The sequence below is a fragment of the Scyliorhinus torazame genome, chromosome 27 (genome assembly GCF_047496885.1).
Source record: "Scyliorhinus torazame isolate Kashiwa2021f chromosome 27, sScyTor2.1, whole genome shotgun sequence".
NCBI classification, from domain to species: Eukaryota; Metazoa; Chordata; class Chondrichthyes; order Carcharhiniformes; family Scyliorhinidae; genus Scyliorhinus; species Scyliorhinus torazame.
This window is the reverse complement of record NC_092733.1, coordinates 20217887-20228505: the sequence shown is the minus strand read 5'-3', so window position 1 is coordinate 20228505 and position 10619 is coordinate 20217887. Positions and strand designations below refer to the sequence as shown.

The 10619-nt window shown below is 56.0% G+C and overlaps 1 protein-coding gene across 1 annotated transcript in view; it reads right to left on the bottom strand.

The window, feature by feature from the left end:
- Positions 1-241: 241 nt before the first annotated feature.
- The window catches only part of LOC140403392 (sialic acid-binding Ig-like lectin 12), a 34205-nt gene continuing 23827 nt past the window's right edge, over positions 242-10619 (bottom strand). Inside the window, exon 9 of the mRNA XM_072491323.1 lies at positions 242-1235. The gene's annotated coding sequence lies outside the window, so the exon portion shown is untranslated. The remainder of the gene's footprint in view (positions 1236-10619) is intronic.

The window sequence follows — 10619 nt, the reverse complement described above, 5'->3', positions numbered from 1 at the left end:
ACACTCAGGGAGACAGCACGTGCAGAGTATCCAGAACGAACTGTATACAAGAGTTAAAATAAAATAGAGTTGTACCACATACAACTGTGTTGGCTCATCTGTGCACCAGAGCACCCAACACCACAAGCAGGTCTGTGCATCGAACCTGGAATAGAAGGAGAAATCATCGACAGTCCAGCCGGACTGAATCTGGAAATGCCAGCAAAAGAACAGGAGCCTACCGGGAACAAACAGCCAAGACTTGAATTACCAGTTTATTTAATCACTGACAAATATTGACTGTACAGTTGTGAAGGATGCAAATGCATGGTTTGAATAAAAGCTTAATTTCCCTATGCCAGGTGTTCCTGTCTTTCTCTCCTGCTATCCCGGAACAGGACAGGACAGGAACAGGCGGACAAGAGGTCCACTTCTAGCCATGTTGAGGCTGAAATGCTCACCTCATATGAAAGGTATCCGGATCTGCATCTTGCTGCAACTTACAAGGTTATGGGCCAGGTGATGGAAAATGGGATTTAAAATGAGGAACTAGGTTCACCGAATACCTACAGTGCAGAAGGAGGTCATTCGGCCCTTCGAGCCTTCACTGGCCCTCCGCAGGAGCTCCTTACCCACCGAGCCCCCGCCCTATCCCTGTAACCCCACTTAACCTTTTGGACACTAAGGGGCAATTATCGCGGCACATCTTTGGACTGTGGGAGGAAACCGGAGCACCCGGAGGAAACCCTACGCAGGCACAGGGAGAACGTGCAAACTCCACACAGTTCAGGGATTCCTTATTCTCCTCTTGGCCGGTGCAGACACGATGGGCTGATTGGCCTCTTTCTGCACCTATGGTTCCATCTGTCAGTGCTGGTTTGAACTGACCGCCCACCCTGGTAACCCTCTCTCTGATTGGCCCCCGGGGCCTTCCCTGCGCTCAGGGACCGAGATTGGGAACGGTGGAAAGAGGGTTGCGAATCCGTCCGGCCATTTGCTGCTTCGAGCCTTGATGCCCCAATGTGTTGTGACAACGGGGGAATTCCATCCAATGAGGGTGAATGCATAGCGATAAGGCACATCTGTGATTGTCCTGCAAGATCTGCATTAGTGATAAAGCCGTAGAAATGGATATGGTCCATTTTACCACCCACCAGCCGGACCCTGGTGGGGAGTGGTGCAGTGGAGAATGTGAGTGGAGCTGTTGAGTCTCAAGATAGGGATGATGAGCCTTTTGTTCAACTTTCTTTGGCGATCTGCAAAATAATTTAAATAGAAGAGAGTTCAGAATGGCCGTGGCTCATGGCTTTCATCCATCAGGATGGCCTTGACCATCTCCCTGGGCCCCAATGGACCTTCGTGGGCCAATATATCCATCGTCTGTCCCAACCCCACATCCATCTCTTCCCTGCTTAATCAGGAATTCCACCTTTTCCTGTCACAAACTTCCCTGTTGATGCTGATGGTTTCGCACCTGCTTAGCTCACTTTTACCGTCAAGCACCATTCTTCATCCCTGGTTCCACAGAAACGCCCTCCCACCCATCGCCTCCGCCCTTTGTTATTTTAATCTCACTGGTATCTCCTCCATTAATCTGTATGTTGCTGGGAATGGGTTTAACCAGATTGATTCCTGAGATGGCGGGATTGACGTATGAGGTGAAGTTGAATCGGTTAGGATCGTATTCGCTGGAAATCAAACGAGTGAGGGGAATTTCATAGAAACCTATAAAATTCTAACAGGACAGGACAGGGTAGATGCAGGAAGGATGTTCCCGATGGTGGGAGTGTACAGAACCAGGGGTCACAGTTTGAGGATACGGGGTAGACCATTTAGGACAGAGATGAGGAGAAATGTCTTCACCCAGAGAGTGGTGACCCTGTGGAATTTGTTACCACAGGAAGTAATTGAGGCCAAAACATCACGGGCGGGATTCTCCGACCCCCCACCGGGTCGGAGAATCGCCGGGGGGGTGGCGTGGATCCCGCCCCATCGCCCCGACGCCGGCTGCCGAATTCTTCGGCGCCGGGGTTTTAGTGGGGGCAGGAATCGCGCCGCGCTGGTCGCTGGCAGCGGCCCCCCCAACGATTCTCCGGCCCGCGATGGGCTGAGCGGCCGCCCATTTTTGGCCGGTCCCGCCATCGTAAATCAAACCAGGTCCGTACCGGTGGGAACTGGCGCTACGGGCGGCCTGCAGAGTCCGCGGGGAGGCGCGGGGGGATCTGTCCCCGGGTGGTGCCCCCAAGGTGGCCCGGCACGCGATCGGGGCCCACCGATCCGCGGGTGGGCCTGTGCTGTGGGGGCACTCTTTCCCTCTGCGCCGGCTGCTGTCAACCTCCGCCATGGCCGGTGCGGAGAAGAACCCCCTGCGCAAGCGCTGGGATGACGCCAGCACATGCTGGTGCTCCCATGTATGCGCCAACTCGTGCCAGCTGGCAGAGGTCGTTCGGAGTGGCGCCATGACCTTCCGCGCCGGCTGGCGCTGCGCCAACCCCCGCCGGCGCTGGCCTAGCCCCTGAAGGTGCGGAAGATTCCGCACCTTACGGGCGGCCCGACGCCGGAGTGGTTCACGCCACTCCTCGGTGCCAGTACAGCCCGCCCCGCCGAGTAGGGGAGAATCCCGCCCCGCATGTTTACAAGAAGCAGTTAGATATAGCACTTAGGGTGAAGGGGGATCAAGGATTCTTTGAGAATGTGATGAGACACATTGATGAAGGTTGGGCAGTGGATGTGGTGTATATGGATTTCAATAAGGCATTTGTTAAGGTTCCCCATGGTAGGCTCATTCAGAAAGTTAGGGGGCATGGGATACAGGGAAATTTGGCTGTCTGGATACAGAATTGGCTGGCTGAAAGAAGGCAGCGAGTGGCACTGCATGGAAAGCATTCCACCTGGATGTCAGTGACCAGTGGTGTCCCGCAGGGATCTGTTCTGGGACCTCTGATCGTTCAGATTTTTAGAAATGGGACTTCCGGTTGCGGCTATGTGGAGCTAAGTCGCACATTCGGCGGCTCCTGCAAAAACGGACTTTTGGGCTCTTTTCAGAGCCCCCAACGGCACTTTTTCGATGTTTCCCGGTGTGGGAAGGAGTCTACAACAGCTCCCCATCAGTATATGGCTTCAACTAGGAGCGGGGCGACAAAAAAGGTGGTGGTGGACCCGAAGAAGGTGCGAGGGAAGAAGGACAAAATGGCGGCGGGCGGGGACCAGGCAGCGTGGATGCAGTGGGCACAGGAGCAACAGGAGGTTATCCAGCGCTGCTTCAGGGAGATTAAAGCGGACCTGCTAGAGCCGATGAAGGCTTCTATTGATAAGCTGCTGGAGACACAGACGGCCCAGGGAGTGGCGATCCGAGAGGCTCGACAAAAGATCTCCGGCAATGAGGACGCGATCTTAGGCCTGGCGGTAAAGGTGGAGGCGCACGAGGTGCTCCACAAGAAATGGCAGGAGCGGTTCGAGGAGATGAAGAATCGGTCGAGGCGGAAGAACCTGCAGATTCTGGGCCTCCCGGAGGGGTCTGACGTGGGAGCCTATGTGGTCACCATGTTGAACTCGCTGATGGGAGCGGGGTTCTTCCAGGGGCCCCTGGAGCTGGAAGGACCATAGAGTGTTGGCGAGGAGGCCCAAGGCTAACGAGCCTCCGCGGGCGGTGCTGGTGCGGTTCCATCAGTTCGTCAATCGGGAGTGTGTGCTCAGGTGGGCCAAGAAGGAGAGGAGCAGCAGGTGGGAGAACGCGGAGGTTCGGATATATCAAGACTGGAGTGCGGAGGTGGCGAAGAGGAGGGCCGGGTACAATCGAGCGAAGGCGGTGCTGCACAGGAAGGGGGTGAAGTTTGGCATGTTGCAGCCGGCGCGACTGTGGGTCACCTACAAGGACCGGCACCATTATTTTGAGTCTCCAGAGGAGGCGTGGGCCTTTGTTCAGGCCAAGAAGTTGGACACAGATTGAGGGTCGGGACGGGCGATTGGGGACTGCGGTTGATATGCTATGTTTATTTTTGTTTTGAGGGGGGGGGGCCTTGGTATTGCTCCGGGGTCCTTTTTCTTTGTGTTTTTTCTCTTTTGGGTCGGTGAGGGTGGCTGGGGCGGGTTGGGCACTGTTTTGGTTGGGTTGGTCGGGGGGGGGCTCTTGGAGGTGAGATGGGGCCCTGCGGGGGAGGGGGAGGGCCAAGTCAGGGGTGAGGGGACCGGGCCTGTAAAAGGAGCTGTGTCAGAGGTGGCGGGGCCTGGTAGGTGGAAAGCGCAGGCTTTTTCCCGCGCTGAAGACTGGAGGGGGCGGGGCCGGGCGGGGAAGCGAGTTGCTGCTGCTATGGTCAAGGAGGAGCTGGAGCAAGTGCGGGGGGGGGGGGGGGGGAGACGGGGGGTGCCGCTGTGGGGAACGGGTCGGGTGTGCGGTGCGGGCGCGTGGCTGGCCGAGGAGGGGTTATGGCTAGTCGGCGGGGGAGGGGCGCGGGTAGCCCCCTGATCCGGCTGATAACCTGGAATGTAAGGGGACTGAATGGGCCGGTTAAGCGGGCCCGCGTGTTCGCGCACCTGAAGGAGCTCAAGGCGGATGTGGTCATGCTTCAGGAGACACACCTGAAGGTGGCAGACCAGGTAAGATTGAGGAAAGGGTGGGTAGGTCAGGTGTTTCACTTGGGGCTGGATGCCAAAAATCGAGGGGTGGCGATCTTGGTGGGAAAGAAGGTGTCATTCGAGGCGTCGAGCATTGTGGCAGATAATGGCGGCAGGTACATAATGGTAAGTGGTAAGCTGCAGGGAGAGAGGGTGGTACTGGTAAATGTGTATGCTCCGAACTGGGACGATGCGGGTTTTATGCGGCGTATGTTGGGTCAGATCCCAGACTTGGAAGTGGGGGGCCTGATAATGGGGGAAGACTTTAACACGGTGTTGGATCCGGCACTGGATCACTCCAGGTCTAGGACGGGTAAGAAGCCAGTGGCGGCTAGAGTGCTGAGGGGGTTTATGGACCAAATGGGAGGGGTGGACCCTTGGAGATTTGCAAGGCCGGGGGCTAGGGAATTTTCATTCTTCTCACATGTTCATAAGGCTTATTCCCGGATCGACTTTTTCATCTTGAGCAGGGCGTTGATAGCGAGAGTAGAGGATACTGAGTATTCGGCAATAGCCATTTTGGACCACGCCCCGCATTGGGTGGACTTGGAGATGGGGAGGAGAGGGACCAGCGCCCGCTGTGGCGCTTGGAGGTGGGGCTGTTGGCGGACGAGGAGGGGAGCGAGCAGATCCGAGGAAGTACAGAGAGGTACCTGGAGACCAACGACAACGGGGAGGTCCGAGTGGGGATGGTATGGGAGGCACTGAAGGCGGTGGTGAGGGGAGAGCTGATCTCCATCAGGGCCCACAAGGAGCGGAGGGAGCGGGGGGTGAGGGAGAGGCTGGTGGGGGAGATGGTGAGGGTAGACAGGAGGTATGCGGAAGAGCCTGAGGAAGGATTGTTGAGGAAGAGGCGTAGCCTCCAGGCCGAATTCGACCTGGTGACCACCTGGAAGGCGGAGGTGCAGTGGAGGAAGGCCCAGGGGGCGATTTATGAGTATGGGGAAAAGGCAAGCCGGATGTTGGAGCATCAGCTTCGGAAGCGGGACGCAGCTAGGGAGATCGGAAAGTTAAGGACAGGGGAGGGAGTGTGGTGCGGAGTGGAGCTGGCATCAATGGGGCCTTCAGGGACTCCCATGAGGAATTGTACCGATCCGAGCCCCCACGGGAGGAGGGAGGGATGGGCCGCTTCCTGGACCAATTGAGGTTTCCAAAGGTGGAAGAGGGACGGGTGGCAGGATTGGGGGCCCCGATTGGGCTGGAGGAGCTGGCCAAAGGGATAGGGAGCATGCAGGCGGGGAAGGCACTGGGGCCGGACGGTTTCCCGGTCGAATTCTATAAAAAATATATGGACCTGTTAGTTAGGACCTTCAATGAGGCAAGGGAGGGGAGGGCTTTGCCCCCGACGATGTCCCGGGCACTGATCTCTTTGATCCTGAAGCGGGACAAGGATCCCCTGCAGTGTGGGTCTCACAGACCGATTTCCTTGCTAAATGTAGATAAAGGTGCTGGCGAAGGTCTTAGCCACGAGAATTGGGGATTGTGTGCCGCAGATCATCCATGAAGATCAGACGGGGTTTGTGAAGGGGAGGCAGTTGAACGCGAATGTGCGGAGGCTTTTGAACGTTATCATGATGCCGGCGAGGGAGGGGGAGGCGGAGATAGTGGTGGTGATGGACGCTGAGAAAGCCTTCGATAGGGTAGAGTGGGGGTACCTGTGGGAGGTGCTGAAGAGGTTCGGGTTTGGGGAGGGGTTTGTCAGGTGGGTTAAGCTGTTGTATGAGGTCCCGATGGCGAGTGTGGCCACAAACAGAAGGAGGTCCGAGTACTTTCGGTTGCACCGAGGGACGAGACAGGGGTGTCCCCTGTCCCCCCTGCTCTTCGCACTGACGATTGAACCCCTGGCTATGGCACTGAGAGAGTCGAGGAACTGGAGGGGGTTGGTGCGGGGTGGGGAGGAGCATAGGGTGTCGCTTTATGCGAACGACCTGCTGCTGTATGTGGCGGACCCGGTGGGAGGAATGCCGGAGGTAATGAGGTTCTTAGGTAATTCGGGGACTTTTCGGGGTACAAGCTCAACATGAGGAAGAGCGAGCTGTTCGTAGTTCATCCAGGGGACCAGGAGAGGGGGATTGACGAGCTCCCACTAAAAAAGGCGGAGAGGAGCTTCAGGTATCTGGGAGTCCAGGTGGCCAGGAGCAGGGGGGCCCTGCATAGGCTTAATTTTACAAGGCTGGTGGAGCAAATGGAGGAAGAGTTCAAGAGGTGGGACCCGTTCTCGCTGTCCTTGGCGGGTAGGGTGCAGTCAATCAAAATGACGGTGCTCCCAAGATTTTTGTTCCTGTTCCAGTGCCTCCCCGTGTTTATCCCGAAGGCTTTTTTCAAGCGGGTAAACAGGAGTATAATGGGGTTTGTGTGGGCGCGAGGGACTCCGAGGGTGAGAAGGGTGTTCCTGGAGCGGAGTAGAGATAGGGGGGGACTGGCGCTGCCCAACCTCTGTGGATACTACTGGGCCGCCAATGCGACGATGGCGCGCAAAAGGGTGATGGAGGGGGCCGCATGGAAGAGGCTGGAGACGGCATCTTGTGTGGGTACGAGTCTGGGGGCGCTGGCAATGGCGCCGCTGCCGCTCCCTCCAAGGAGGTTTACCACGAGTCCAGTGGTGGTGGCTGCCCTCAATATTTGGGGGCAGTGGAGGCAGCACAGGGGTAAGTGGGAGCCTCGGTGGGGACCCGATTACGGGGGAACCACCGGTTCGCCCCAGGAAGAACAGGTGGAGGGTTTGCGGGGTGGCACAGGGCAGGGATACGAAGGTTGGGGGACCTGTTTGTGGACGGGAAGTTCGCGAGCTTGGGTGAGCTGGAGGAGAAGTATGGGCTCCCCCCCCGGGGAACATCTTCAGGTACTTACAGGTAAGGGCATTTGCCAGATGGCAGATGGTGCAATTCCCGCGGCTACGACCTCACACAGTGCAGGACAGGGTGCTCTCGGGGGGGTGGGTGGGAGTGGGGAAGATCTCGGAAACTTACCAGGTGATGCAGGAGGAGGAGGAGGCCTCGGTGGTGGAGGTAAAAGGTAAGTGGAGGAGGAGTTGGGAGAAGAAATTGAGGAAGGGACGTGGGCAGACGCCCTGGGGAGGGTGAACTCTTCCTCGTCGTGCGCGAGGCTCAGCCTCATACAGTTTAAGGTGCTGCACAGGGCACACATGACCGGGACAAGGATGAGTCGGTTTTTTGGGGGTGAGGACAGGTGTGTTAGGTGCTCAGGGAGCCCAGCAAATCACACCCATATGTTCTGGGCATGCCCAGCGCTGGAGGAATTTTGAAAGGGCATAGCGAGGACGGTGTCGAGGGTGGTAGGATCCAGGGTCAAGCCGGGCTAGGGGCTCGCAATATTTGGGGTGGCAGAGGAGCCGGGGGTGCAGGAGGCGAAAGAGGCCGGAATTCTGGCCTTTGCGTCCCTGGTAGCCCGGCGAAGGATTCTTCTTCAGTGGAAAGATGCGAGGCCCCCAAACGTGGAATCCTGGATCAACGATATGGCAGGGATCATTAAATTGGAGAGGGTGAAATTCGCCTTGAGAGGGTCGGTACAAGGGTTCTTTAGGCGGTGGCAACCGTTCTTAGACTTCCTGGCAGAACGCTAGACATTGGTCAATGGCAGCAGCAACTCGGGGGGGGGGGGGGGGGTCACTTTACTTTTTTGTTTTTGTTATTTATACTGGAGGGTCTGAGGGGGTGTATATACCTGTTGAATTAAGTCGGGGTGTTAATGTTAATTTATTATTTATGTAAAGGGGGGGAGGGGGGGTTGTTTTTCTGGACTGTGGTTTGTACTTTTAACCCTGTTGGGTTTCTTTTTCATTTTGTTGTTGATATTTTATGAAAACCCTTTAATAAAAATTATTTAAAAAAAAAAAGATAATTTGTAGAAATGACTTGGATGAGGAAGTGGAAGGGTGGGTTAGTAAGTTTGCCGATGTCACAAAGGTTGGTGGGGTTGTAGAGGGCGGGTTTAGCTCAGGAGAGCTGGTTTAGCTCAGTGGGCTAGACAGCTGGTTTGTAATGCAGAACAAGACCAGCAGCGCAGGTTCAATTCCCATACCAGCTTACCCAAACAGGCGCCAGAATGTGGCGACTAGGGGCTTTTCACAGTAACTTCATACTTGTGACAATAAAAGATTATTATTATTAGATAGTATTGAGGGCTGTTGCAGGTTACAATAGGACATTGACAGGATGCAGAGCTGGGCTGAGAAGTGGCAGATGGAGTTCAACCTCGATAAATGTGAAGTGATTCATTTTGGAAGATCGAATTTGAATGCTGAATACAGGATTAAAGGCAGGATTCTTGGAAGTGTGGAGGAACAGAGGGATCTTGGGGTCCACGTACATAGATCCCTCAAAGTTGCCACCCAGGTTGATGGGGTTGTTTAGAAGGCGTGTGGTGTGTTGGCTTTCATTAACAGGGGGGTTGAGTTTAAGAGCCGCGAGGTTTTGCTGCAACTTTATAAAACCCTGGTTAGCCCACACTTGGAATCTGGGGCGAAATTCTCCGGTATCGGTGCGATGTCCGCCGACTGGCGCCCAAAACGGCGCAAATCAGTTGGGCATCGTGCCGCCCCAAATGTGCGGAATGCTCCAATGGGGGGCCGAGCCCCAACCTTAAAGGGCTAGACCTGCGCCGGACGTATTTCCGCCCCGCCAGCTAGCGGAAAAAGCCTTTGGTGCCCTGCCAGCTGGCGCGGAAATGACATCTCCGGGCGGCTCATGCGCGGGAGCGTTAGCGGCCACTGATGGCATTCCCGCGCATGCGCAGTGGAGGGAGTCTCTTCCGCCTCCACATGGTGGAGACCGTGGCGAAGGCAGAAGGGAAAGAGTGCCCCCACGGCACAGGCCCGCCCGCGGATCGGTGGGCCCCGATCGTGGGCCAGGCCACCGTGGGGGCACCCCCCCGGGGTCAGATTGCCCCAGGACCCCGGAGCCCACCCGCGCCGCCTTGTCCCGCCGGTAAGGTAGGTGGTTTAATCTGCGCCGGCGGGACAGGCATTTTAGCAGCGGGACTTCGGCCCATCCGGGCCGGAGAATCGCGGGGGGGGGGGGGGACCCCGCCAACCAGCGCGGCGCGATTCCCGCCCCCGCCGAATATCCGGTGCCGGAGAATTCGGCAACCGGCGGTGGCGGGATTCACGCCAGCCCCCGGCGATTCTCCGACCCAGCGGGGGGTCCAGTTCTGGTCGCCTCATTATAGGAAGGATGTGGATGCTTTGGAGAGGGTGCAGAGGAGATTTACCAGGATGCTACCTGGACTGGAGGGCATGTCTTGTGAAGAAAGGTTGAGAGAGCTCGGGCTTTTCCCACTGGATTGAAGAAGGCAGAGGGGTGACTTGATAGAGGTGTACAAGGTGATGAGAGGCATGGATAGAGTGGATCGGCAGAGACTTTTCCCCAGGGTGGAAATGACTGTCACGAAGGGACATAATTTTAAGGTGATTGGAGGAAGGTATAGGGGAGATGTCAGAGGTCGGTTCTTTCCACAGAGAGTGGTGGGTGTGTGGAATGCACTGCCAGCAGAGGTGGTGGAGTCAGAGTCATTTGGGACATTTAAGCGCCTCTGGGGGGGGGGGCATAGATTTTAAGTGACTGGCAGAAGAATAAAAGGAGAGTTGAGGAGATTTATTTTTCACCTATGGGATGAAAGGATGGTAGAGGCAGAAATCTTCATCACATTTAAAAAAATACTTGGATGCGCCCTGACCTACAAGGTTAAGGACCAAGTGTTCAATAGTGGCGTTGGCTGTATAGCTCTTTTTTTGACAGGCAGAATGGGTTGAATGGCCTCCTTCAGTGTAGTAAATGTTGATTAGTTTGAGGAATGGGGAAAACGTGACAAGGTACATTATCACCACTCTGAACCGGCGCCGAATATAGACACTGTTTTTTTTCTTACAATCCTCTCATACTATTCCAGTGTTCCACGCCCTCATAAACGGACGTCAATGACTCAAGTCTCAATCTTATCTCTCCTCATTCTCTGAGGTAAATTCCGTCCAGCATTCGGAATGTATCTGGTCTTAGCCCTTTCATCCC